Source organism: Anomaloglossus baeobatrachus, chromosome 3 (genome assembly GCF_048569485.1).
Source record: "Anomaloglossus baeobatrachus isolate aAnoBae1 chromosome 3, aAnoBae1.hap1, whole genome shotgun sequence".
Classification (NCBI taxonomy): Eukaryota; Metazoa; Chordata; class Amphibia; order Anura; family Aromobatidae; genus Anomaloglossus; species Anomaloglossus baeobatrachus.
In genome coordinates, this window is record NC_134355.1 from 535,650,469 (window position 1) to 535,663,231 (window position 12,763).

Here is a 12,763-nt window from a genome sequence, read left to right on the forward strand (position 1 = left end):
GACTTTGAAAAATTCTATTTCTCTAAGGTTGTTAGTATCAAACTGGATTCCTGAGTGGGGAGTAAAATCAGGAATCCGTGGTGCAAAATTTTCGGGGGCTGGGGTCCACTCCTGGTCACTAGTGCTAGGTTTGGGGTCACTAGCACTAGTGCTGGGCTGGGCGTCACTCACACTCTGCGCCGGGTCTTCTCCACTGGGCGCCGGGTCTTCTCCACTGAGCGCCGGGTCTTCTCCACTGGGCGCCGGGTCTTCTCCACTGGGCGCCGGGTCTTCTCCACTGGGCGCTGGACGATTCAGTCTACGACGTCTTGTGTCTGGTTCCTCGGCACTGGAAGAGGAAGAGGACTGGGAGGAACAAAGGAATGTGGGGTCATCTCCTTCGCTATCAGTCTCGGAGGCAACAATGGCATATGCCTCCTCGGCTGAATACATCCTCCGAGATTGGGAAGACCAGGACATCGTATGTGTGGTGTGTGTGTAGGTGTGCAAAAAAAAACTTTATTCAAATGTTTGGGTATGTGTTTGAACAGGAAAAACCTAAAAAAACAAAAACAAAAAGGAGAATTTAAGAATTTTGCAAAAAAAAATAAAAATAAAATATACACAAGCACCTGCAACTGACACTAAGCCCAGAGTCACACGTGTGAGAGTTTCGCATTGCATCACCTTGCAAAGCTGCCCGCTCCTTGGTAAGAATCATGCAGCAGCATGTATTTGGACACGGCTGCAAGCTCCTGCCCGGGAAGCGGGAGGCCATGATGAGTTATGTGATGTGAGACTGCCATGTTGGCACTGGGCTGACCTTTACAATAATAAAAAACAAAAAAAAAACATTTATGTATGTCACATTCGATGGGGGTGAAGGAGGAAAGGGGGGTGAAGGAAGAAGCTAGGATCAATACTCAGCAGCAGGAGAGATTGGAGCAGATTGTCCAAGCAGCTGATGGTGAGTCAGGACATGGAGGCAACGGTGGATTGGGGGGGTGGAGGGAGCAAGGGGATCGGCGGGGGATCGGCAGCAGAGATGGATGGGGGAGGGGAAGCAGGCACTGGCCTGCGATTACAGGCAGCGATGGGGTGGTGCGGGGCAGCGATGGGGCGGTGCGGTGCATCGATGGGGCGTGCGGGGCAGCGATGGTACGGTGCAGAGACAGCGGTGGGGCGTGCGGGGAAGCGGCGGTGCGGTGCGGTGGCAGCGGCGGAGCGGCGATGGTGCGGTGCGTGGCAGCGGTGCGGGAGCAGCGGTGGGACAGTGCGGGGCAGCGATGGGTCAGCGGCGATGGTGCGGAGGCAACGGCGGGGCGGCGATGGGTCAGCGGCGGAGCGGCGATGGTGCGGAGGCAGCGGCGGAGCAGCAATGGTGCGGCGGGGCGGCGCGTGGCAACGGTGCGGGAGCAGCGATGGTGCGGAGGCAGCGGCGGGGCGGTGCGAGGGTAGCGATGGGGCAGTGCATGGGTAGCGGTGGGGCGGTGCGGGGGTAGCGGTGTGGCGGCGATGGGTCAGCGGTGGGGCGGCGATGGGTCAGCAGCGGAGCGGCGATGGGTCAGTGGCGGAGCGACGATGGGTCAGCGGCGATGGGGTGGGGTTGCGGGGGTGGGGAACAGCAGTGGATGGGTTGGGGGCAGCGATACTCACCGAGGATCATGGCAGCAGGATCACGGCAGCAGGATCACTCCCAGCAGCTTCAATCCACGGATAAAGTGAACCCGAGGTGAGCGGTCACGGGCAGTTTACCGGTACCCCGATTCACGGTTATTGGAGGGTTTGATGACGAGGACGATCACTCCAATCAGAGCTGGGGGGGTTGAACTAAAGGTCAGCCAATGATCGGTGTTATAGAAACACCGATCAGGGCTGGATTGCAATGTTTCATCTATTTTTATTAGCTGAGACATTACAATGCCTTTGATTGGCTCATTGTCACAAATCAGCCAATCACAGGCACCGTAGGTCCGGGTTGGAGAAATCACCCCTCGGGAGGTCAAGCAGAGGTCCCCTCCTTCTAGAAAACGGTGGAAAATTCCACCGATTGCTATTCCCGGGACCACAGTGTCCGCGATTACGTCATGACGGAAAGATCCGTCCTTGGTCGTTAAGGCCCAGGGCACCATGACGGAAAGATCCGTCCATGGTCGTGAAGGGGTTATAATAGCTACCTATATACACATATAGGCAGAGTTCTGTCAATTACTGGCAATGGGTGGGGAGGAGCCGCTGGGGAACCACCTGTTCTACAAGTCTACAGTGCAGTCTCGGTCTTTGGCTACTATTAAAAATATTTTTTTTCTCTGAAACACTGCAGCATTTCAGAGACAAACATACTGTATGTGGCTGAGATCGCACAGCCAGGCAGACTTAAATTAAAAATTCTCTACCATTCTCTTCTATATCTTCCTGCCGAGGCAGTGTGAAAAACTTATTCCCATAAACAATGATGATAGTATGAAAAATTCTAGTGATATAAGTAGTGATATCATAGTGCACAGATATATGTCTAAAGCCCACTTTACACGCTGCAATATATCTTACAATGTGTCGGCGGGGTCACGTCGTAAGTGACGCACATCCGGCATTGTAAGGTACATTGTAGTGTGTGACAGGTACGTGCGATTGCGATTGAACGGTTAAATGTTCATCGCAAACACATCGTACCTTTCTCTAGAATTGCACGTCAGATTGTTCATCGTACCCGGGGTAGCACACATCGCAGCGTGTGACACCCCGGGAACGATGAACAGATCTTACCTGCCTCCTGCGGCTCCCGGCCAGCAATGCGGAAGGAAGGAGGTGGGCGGGATGTTTACGTCCCGCTCAGCTCCGTCCCTCCGCTTCTATTGGGAGGCTGTCGCGTGACGTCGCTGTGACGCCAAACGTCCCTCCCACTCCAGGAAGTGGACGTTCGCCGCCCACATCGAGGTCGTATGAAGGCAAGTATGTGTGACGGGGGTTAATCGTTTGTGCGGCACGTTCAACAAATTGAACGCTCCACACATACGATTGGGGCGTTGCAAATCGGATACTAGATCGTATGCGAAATTGCAACGTGTAAAGCAGGCTTAAAACCGCTGCACCGTGTATGAAGTGTTGTGTTGTGTTGCTGAGAAACTTTCTCGGCAACCAATAATACACGATGCAGTGGTTTTACACATTTATCTGTGCGCTCTGTGATCACTACTTATAATAATCTAGTCCCTCTCTCACTACATTTAACACTTTTTTACTAGTAATTAATTAGTGTTTTTTTCTCATTTAACCCTTTTTTATCTTCACTAAAAAAGAAACAAACACACGGAAATTAATATAATAATATGTAGTTTTTATTTTTTAATAAACTATATTTTTTATTAACTGTATATCTATATTTTCATTAATTTTATTCTACACTTGTACATTTATTTAATCATGCGTCACTAATCATTTTCACACCTTTTTGCTTTTTCTTTCTTTTTCAGTTCTCTATTTCTGAAAAGTTAAATAGAGACATAGGTTAATCAGTTGGCAAGTCCAATTTGGGCTGGTACTTTTACCCATATGAGTTTTAGCCCCCCCTTCTTTTTCTTTTTTTTCTTTTCTCCCCTTTTTTCTTTTTTCCTATTTTTAATTGTATTTTATTGGTGCTCCCTTCCTAACATTTAAATACAACCTATTGTATGCGAAATTTTTGATATTTTTCATTTAAATGAATTGTTTGTTATCTCCGTTTTTTGGACTGATAATGATCCTGCCAACTTTTATAGTTGAGGGAGGTCCTATGACGTATGTACCCATATGCTTATATACCAGCTCATCCCTCCTGACATCATACTATCTTTGTCACTGCTATATTGTCCTGAGGAAGGGGGCTGCAACGCCTGAAACGCATTGACCTGTTCATAGCTCATACACTAAAGACTTGGATTACACTCTTCAAGCTTGTTTGGGTGATAAGTGCGACATTATACCCGTTCTTCCTTCCGATACTTCACCTGAATTCTTCGGGGCTGCAGCTGTCTCCACCTACGACTATACGATATTAGGAGTTATGACCTTTCACAACCCCTATAGGTGAGTGTACCTAATTCTACATTAACCCTTTTATATCGGTAAGACTATACGCCTTTTGTTCCACACTCTCTGAAACACTTGATGTGGGAATGTGTAAAATGAGTGCAGGAGTCGGGGATTCTGCCCCGGGAAAAGGCTTTTAGCGAGCTGCTGTTTGTTTTTTTCTGAACTTTATTTGCCGATGTTCCAGCAGCCAATCACGGCGCAGGAAACATTATCAAGGTGGAGACAAAAGGGCTTCTGTGATTGTCTTGCTAAGTCCAATGTCAGTGTGGATGTGGCGCCCTGGACAAGCCAGGACGTCACAGGTACTACAACAACACACCCCACACCCCGGCTAGGCACACCGAAGTCAATTAGAAATCCTTGTTGCCTCCCTCCAGGGGCTGATGTCCACACCAGGGGGTGGGCCAGGCGGTTGGCTCCGCCCACCGAGGAGTTCACAGCCCTGGAGGCGGGAAAAGGAAGGGAGAGAGAGATAGAGTTTGAAGTTGGAGAAGTGAGGAATGAAGTGGCAGTAGAGGAGACTGACCGTGTCCGGGTGCGTGGCCCGGGCACATACAGCAAGGTTGGCAGACGGTGGTGACCGTCTGCAGGAGAGGCTGATCGAAGTGAACCGTAAGGACCGGGGATAGGCGGTGGCCCGCCAGTACCGGATCGGGGAGCGAAGAGAAGCCAGCACCATTCGGCAGGGCTTACGGACCCCGACCAGGCTAGGAGTCGCCGTAAAACTGGTCAAATCCGTTAGCGAAGGGAACCTCCGGGGTTTCCCAGCAGTCAAGACCCGATTGAAGGCAACAGCTCAAACCGTAAAGGGAAACACAGTCGCCGCCAAGGCTACAGTTCCCAGGGCCAGAGCCTGCGGGCAAAAGGGGCTCCCTCAGCACCCATCCAAGCTGGGGAGCGGGTTACCGGTGGGAAGCCATTGGAACCGTAAACACAACACAGGTGCAGGGAAAGGCAGTCACCACCAACCTACCGGGAGAACTACCGCAGCCGTCTGTGGGACCCGTCCATCCAGCCGTTTGTTTTACCGGAGACTTTGCATTGATCATTGGCTGAGTGAGTACAACCGTGCCGTGCGGCACAGCGCTGCCCCCGCGACCCTGCACCTCACCAGGCCCCGTAACCCGCCTGCCATCCCTCCCTCACCGGGCCCCGGGACAACCAACCCCCCTACCCACGGAGGGGAGAAACAACATCCAAGCTGCTCCCTGTCATCGCTCCTGGGATCCCCGTCCAGAGCAGCAGTGGTGTCACAACCTCACCACAACCGTGGGTGGCGTCACGGACAATATCCCTAAACCACACCACCCCCTTTCACTCACGGGCGAGGAACGCTGCTCGAGTCCCCGGGATCCGGCCCACCGCTCGAGCCACCACCAAGCAGCAGCCGGACCCGAGCAGTGGGTGAGTGCAGCATCCCCTCCTCCGCCCGCGACAACTTGGTGTCACGAACAGGATCTTACCGCTCTGCCGTCTGGTAGAGGTGCGCCTTGTGACCGCCGGAGGTGTCCGGCCGAACATTTTGAGAGGCCGCCATTTTGGGCGCGAAAAGTCCCCGCTCGAGCGTCTCCTCGAGCAGTGGAGGCGCAAAAGCCGAAACCTCCGCCCCTGTAGAGGAGGAGCCGGAAAAAGACTAAGGGGGACGGATGGCGTCTGGCCACATGTAGCTCGCGGCTATAAAAGCAGGGACGCAAGGACCCTGCGGCCATCTTGTGGTTCCTGGAAGAGGCCGCCGCAGCGATGTACCAACTGTCCCGAAGCACCGTAGCCCACGCACCTGGAACCGCGGCGTGGGTGGAGGTCCGGACCGCCCAGCTCCAACAGCGGCTGCAGATCAAGATGCAACTCCTCTTGGAGGAGTGGGAGGCCGACATGGCGGAAGTGGTGGCGGCCATACGGAGACACGAGGTGGAGGGAGTCTTGGAAGAGAGGGTAAGTGACCCACGCCCCTATACCCCTAGTTGGTCAGTCATCGCGGCCGAGGAGCTCGGTCTACACCCACTCGCCCTGCTACCTCCCCCGCTGCCCATGTTGGCTGCTGCTGCCCCGCCACTAGGCCCGCTACCACCACCACCGGTAGCGGTACCCCGCCCATCCGCCCAGGTGGACCGACCTGCAGCCGGGGCCCGTGACCGCCCGGAGCCGCTCCCGTGGAAGGTGCCGAAGTCTGAGGCCGTTGGAAGAGAGATAACGGAGGCACCTGTGGAGACTTCCCCCGAACTGGTGCCGAGGTCTGAGGCCGTTGGAAGAGAGATACCGGAGGCACCTGTGGAGACTTCCCCCGAACTGGTGCAGACAGACCGCTCCGTGCAGGAGGTCCAGCGGGAAACGACCCCTGAGCCCTTCCCCCACGCCTCGGCTGAGGCCGCGCCGGGTTGCCGCTGCAGGGCAGCACCCCAGGCCATGACACCGCGGGACCTTCCCCACAGAATGCCAGTCCTGGGCAGCATGAAGGAGGTCTCGCGGGTCCCGACCCGTGTGCTGGGGCCCGCAGTAGCCCCTTACTGGGACAGAGGACAGACCCCGCTGGGCCAGGAGATTGCGGAGAGGGAGCGAAGGAAGGCGGAGCTGGTAGCCCGTATGATAAAGGAAAAAGAAAGCCTCCGCCAGGCCACCTTCCGGGTACGGGGCCCGCTCTATGAAGGACAAGAGAGGAGGTTTGACGTCCGTCGGGGGTACGGGTTCATATACGAGCCGGGCCTGGACGCCGAGATCTTCGTGGCCCATCGGGACGTCATTGCCCACCTACCCGAGGACCATCCAGGCCGCAACCTGATGCCGGGAGACTTGGTCTAATACACCAGGCACTGCGGGGAGAGGGGATGGTTTGCACTGGATGCGAAGCTGAGGGGCAGTCAAGAGGCCCGAGTATCCGCCCAGCCCCCTCCCCAGGCCAACACCGTGGATTTGGAGTAAGTCAGCAGTACACCGTTGTTAGAAGTTGCCCCCGTTGGGACCACCAGTTTAAAAGTTTTTGAATGATGAGTGAATCACCTGAAGAAGTAACCAGATTGGCACGTTGATTGAACCGGCCGTTGCCAGCAACTGTTGTCCCCGTAGGGACTGTCTGCAATCCTTGCGTAAGGAACTTCTTACGGACAAGCCCGAGAACTTGCAGGGCAACCACAAACTTAGTGGAATGTAAATAAAAATGTGTTGGCTTTATTCCGTTACTGCCTCCGGAGAGGCTGATTTGGGAGGATGGGCCTGGAGGAAAGTGAAGGCCCAGGCCCGCCACTATCGTAACTGGTGGCGATCCTCCGGGGGTTCAGGGGTTCCCCATGGACACAGGTCCCCTGAAAGAGACCGTACCCGCTCGGGCAGCTTGGTTCTGGACTGGGATCAAGGGGTGCTGCCCACTTCTTAGGGGCAGCGTCAGGGCCAGGTTGTTTGGGTGGGAGAAGAGCGGAAGCCGTTACCATTTGCAACGTTTAAGTACCGTACCTCCCGTTATGAGAAGATTGATGCAAATGCTTATGTTTTAATGTTGTAATGTTTGCGACATGACATGCGACCAGCGACATGCTGGTGTAGCGCGGGCACACCTTTCTTAGAGAAGTAGTGGCGACTGGGCATCTAGTACTGGGGCACAGCGACAGACATAAGGTCTCTAAAATCCTGTGTGTCCACCAGGCGGAAAGGCAGCATTTCGGTAGCCAAGAGCTTACAGAGGGATAAAGTCAACCTCTTAGCTTTGTCATGGGTCGCAGGAAATGGCCTTTTATTTGTCCACATCTGAGGGACAGAGATCTGGCTGCTGTGTGTAGACGGTGTTGAGTAGGGTGTTCCTGGAAAAATGCAGGTTTGTGAGGAAAGTGCAGTCAGAGACATGATGTTGCCTTCATCCAACGTTGGTACTATCGATGTCTGAGAGAGCTGTACACATGCACTTGTTTCCCCTTCCAAACCAACTGACGACCTACCAAGCAAACTGCCAGTTGCGGTTACAGTGGTGGAAGTTGTGCGTGGAAAACCAGGTGTGACAGCTGTCCCCACAGTCCTAGAAGATGAAGAGCACGCGGATGCACTGGAAAGGGCAGGAGGTGGATGGTTCGCTCCACTAGGCCGCATTGCAGCACGGTGAGCTTCCCACTGGGACATATGATATTTATTCATGTGACGATTCATGGAAGAAGTTGTCAAACTGCTGAGGTTTTGCCCTCTACTACCAGAATCACGACAAATTTTACAGATCACATAATTTGGGCGATCTTTTGCTATGTCAAAAAAGGACCAGGCTAGGCAAGGGCTTAGAGGGCATGCGACCTGCTGAGCCCCCCCGACTAGTGCTCAGAGGCAGAGTGGTGGCTGAGGATGCAGTTGTAGACGTGCTACCAGTGCTCCGACTCTGTCCAGGAAGGCGCAAGGTAACTTCGTCGTCGGTTGCATCCTCCTCCACCGCCTCTGTTGACCTCCTCGAGTGCCTGACTGTGGGTTGACAGTAGGTGGGATCTAGAACTTCCTCATCAATTGTTGTGATTGCACTCCCCTCACCCTCAGACCGAGCCTCTTCTTGCCCTGACCGAATATTTAAGTTGTCATCCCAATCTGGTATCTGTGTCTCATTGTCATCAGTATGTTCCTCATTGTCTATAACCACAGGTGTTACAGTTTGTGACAAAGGGTCAACATTATGCTCTGAAACTTGGTCCTCACGGCCTGAATCAGAGTCACAAAGGTTCTGGGCATCACTGCAGACCATTTCCTGGTCTGTACTCACTGTAGCTTGGGAGCAGACCTCTGATTCCCAGGCTATAGTGTGACTGAACAGCTCTGCAGACTCAGCCATCTCACTTCCACCATACTGTGCAGGGCTGATGGAGACTTCAGAGCTGGGAGAAAGCATGTTTGATTGGGATGACAACTCAGAGGACTGGTGTTTTTTGGATGCGGTAGTTGAGGTGGCTGAGAGGGCACTTGTTGGACCACTTGAGATCCATTCAAGCATTTTCCTTTTTTGGCCATCATCTACCTTTGTTCCTGTTGTTCGTATCCGTAAAAAGGGAGCACATCGGATTGTCCATTGTAAGTAGTAGACATCTTACTTTTGCTGGTAGATGGTCTATCTTCAGCAGATGTTGATGGAGCTTTGCCACCTTCCCCACGGACAAACCCTTTTTCTCCTTTTCCAACACGCCTCTTCCCCTTTCCACCAGCATCTGTCATTTTGCCACTCATGTTGATTGCGACAAGATTGTGCACTTAAAATGTGGTAGTAAAAATTGAGAGGTGGTGTAGATTGCAGCGGTGGTCTAGCTTTATTAACAGCAGAATAATAAAGAATAAATATCCCTGACAATGCAACTACGGCCCTTAAACTGGCAGCATAAATTGCTAGTATAATGGCTTAGTAACAATGAGTTTGAGTGTGCAATGCAGGCAGACGTGCTGCAAATATCTTTGCACTTGTGGGACGATACAGAAGTCCAACAGCCACGTTTAGGATGCCACTAAGTTCACTCAGTGTTTGCTAGTATAATGGCTTAGTTATAATGAGTTTGAGTGTGCAATGGAGGCAGAGGTGCTGCAAATATCTTTGCACTAGTGGGATGATACAGAAGTCCAATAGCCACGTTTAGGATGCCACTAAGTTCACTCAGTGTTTGCTAGTATAATGGCTTAGTAACAATGAGTTTGAGTGTGCAATGCAGGCAGACGTGCTGCAAATATCTTTGCACTACTGGGGCAATACAGCAGTCCAACAGCCACGTTTAGGATGCCACTAAGTTAACTCAGTGTTTGCTAGTATAATGGCTTAGTAACAATGAGTTTGAGTGTGCAATGCAGGCAGTCGTGCTGCAAATATCTTTGCACTTGTGGGACGATACAGAAGTCCAACAGCCACGTTTAGGATGCCACTAAGTTCACTCAGTGTTTGCTAGTATAATAGCTTAGTTATAATGAGTTTGAGTGTGCAATGCAGGCAGACGTGCTGCAAATATCTTTGCACTAGTGGGACGATACAGAAGTCCAATAGCCACGTTTAGGATGCCACTAAGTTCACTCAGTGTTTGCTAGTATAATGGCTTAGTTATAATGAGTTTGAGTGTGCAATGCAGGCAGACGTGCTGCAAATATCTTTGCACTAGTGGGATGATACAGAAGTCCAATAGCCACGTTTAGGATGCCACTAAGTTCACTCAGTGTTTGCTAGTATAATGGCTTAGTAACAATGAGTTTGAGTGTGCAATGTAGGCAGACGTGCTGCAAATATCTTTGCACTACTGGGGCAATACAGCAGTACAACAGCCACGTTTAGGATGCCACTAAGTTCACTCAGTGTTTGCTAGTATAATGGCTTAGTAACAATGAGTTTGAGTGTGCAATGCAGGCAGACGTGCTGCAAATATCTTTGCACTACTGGGGCAATACAGAAGTCCAACAGCCACGTTTAGGATGCCACTAAGTTCACTCAGTGTTTGCTAGTATAATGGCTTAGTAACAATGAGTTTGAGGGTGCAATGCAGGCAGACGTGCTGCAAATATCTTTGCATGGACATGGACATCCTATCACACATGCCGTTGCTTCTCTGGCTAAAAGTCCACTTAGCTGTGTGTGTGTCTGGGATTGGCTGACATGCTGGCTTGCCCTACAAGACGCGCGCGCTTAGGGAAGGAAGACAAGGAAAAAAAAAAAAAATGGCGATCGCCATTATACATACAGCAGTGATCTGAATGCGCTGTTCCCGCACACTATACACTGAAATGTCATAATAGTGTGAGTCACAGAGTGACTTACACTATTACAGCGGAAAGCCAGCTAGGAATTAGCTGTTTTTTTTGCTGCTAGAACCGTTCTCGAACGTATCTAGAACTATCGAGCTTTATCAAAAAGCTCGAGTTCTAGTTCGATCTAGAACAGCCCCCAAAATCACTCAAGCCGTGAACTGGAGAACCTCGAACCACGAACCGCGCTCAACTCTACTATCCAGCCCTCTATTCATTCATTCATTCATTCATCCCTCTATCTCTATATCGATCTATCCATCTCTATATCTACTCATCTATTTATCTTTCTTGCTGCTTCCGTTTTTTGTGGTCCGCAGATGTCACGCGGATGCCACTAGGATGCATCCGTGAAAAAAAAGGACCGTTTTTTGTTGCCCGCAAAAACGGAACGGTCATGTGAATGTAGCCTTAACAGTAGTCACTGCTGCCTGCTGCCGATCACATGTGACCGTGTGCGGGATGTGTGTGCGGGCTGTGTGTACAGGTGTTCAGCTGAGTTCAGATCAGCTGACTCAAGTGTCGGCCGATCAGGCTGGGGCCACACGGGGATTACTGCGATCCCCTCGCATTACACTCGGCTCACGCTCAGTACAGCAGAGCTGAGTGTCATGCGTGTGTCCCTGCGACTGAGGTCCGACTGTGCGAGCAGACCTCAGCTGCGGGGGGCGGTCCGCCACTCGAGGGGTGGGCCAGCACTGAGGAGGGGTGAGAGGGATTTCTCTCCCTCTCTCCTCCGTAGTCCACCGATGTACCGCAAATGCAGTGCGATTTTTTTCTCACCACATACACTTGAATGGGTAAAAGAGAGAGTCTTGCTTTACAGTTGCAGCATGCTGCGATTGTTTTCTCAGTCCAATTAGGGCTGAGAAAATAATCGCTCATGTGTGCTGACACACAGGCTAATATTGGTCCGAGTGGAATGCGAAGTTTTGTCGCACTCCACTCGCACTGTTTTTCTCGCAGTGTGGCTTAGACCTTACTTGTTCTATGTCCCCTGCATCCATCGCAGCGTGTGCAGGCTGGAGTTCAGCTGAGTTCAGATCAGCTAACCCCAGTGCTGGAATGAACTCCGCTGACCTCACAGCCCGTACACGCTGCAATGGATGCAGGGGGACACAGAACAAGTAATCGGCCGACACTGGAGTCATCTGATTACTTGGGATGAATTGAGCAGTAAAATGCTCTGGTGCTCGATGGGCGAAGCCCATGTCGATTTTTTTTTTTAAAAATTCATTAGAAATAAAAAAAAAAAAAATCACATTGTTTGTGGGCTCCCGCTGCATTTTCTATTGCTAAGGGTAACCCAATCAGCTACTGGCTGCTAACCCCCGCTGCTTGGTGTTACTTTCACTGGCAATAGAAATCCAGGGAAGCATTTTTTTTTTTTTTTTATAAAGGTTTTTGCCTGAAAACTTTTTAAAAAAAATGACGTGGGCTTCGCCATGTTTTTGTATGCTAGCCAGGTACAGCAGGCAGCTACGGGCTGCCCCCAACCCCCAGCTGCCTATTTGTACCCGGCTGGAACCAAAAATATAGAGAAGTATAGGTACGAGCACAAAATGCCTTTTTTTTTTCTTCTAGGCATTTTGTGCTCGTACCTATACTCCTTTGTGCTCTATATGTTAGATCACTAACACTGGTCTTCACTATCTTACCAATTCTTATTTGCCTTCTATTTACTGTATTAAGGGGGTTTCTGCTCGCACTCCCTGCCTTTTGAATTTTACTTTTACATGTGGCCTTTTTGGCCCCTAGTTTATCTTGCTGAACACATTGAGGGATTCCATTTTTTATTATTCTTTGTGCACTTTGTGCATGTGTGCTTCATATAATATTCTGATTGTAGATTTTGCAATTATACTGACCTGTTGTGGAACAATTGTCCTTTGTCTTCACTTCCCTGCTGATGTCATGCCCATCATTTTATTTTTTGTTTTATTGAATCACTTAATAAATAAATCGTTATTTACTTTATGTCGGTTGC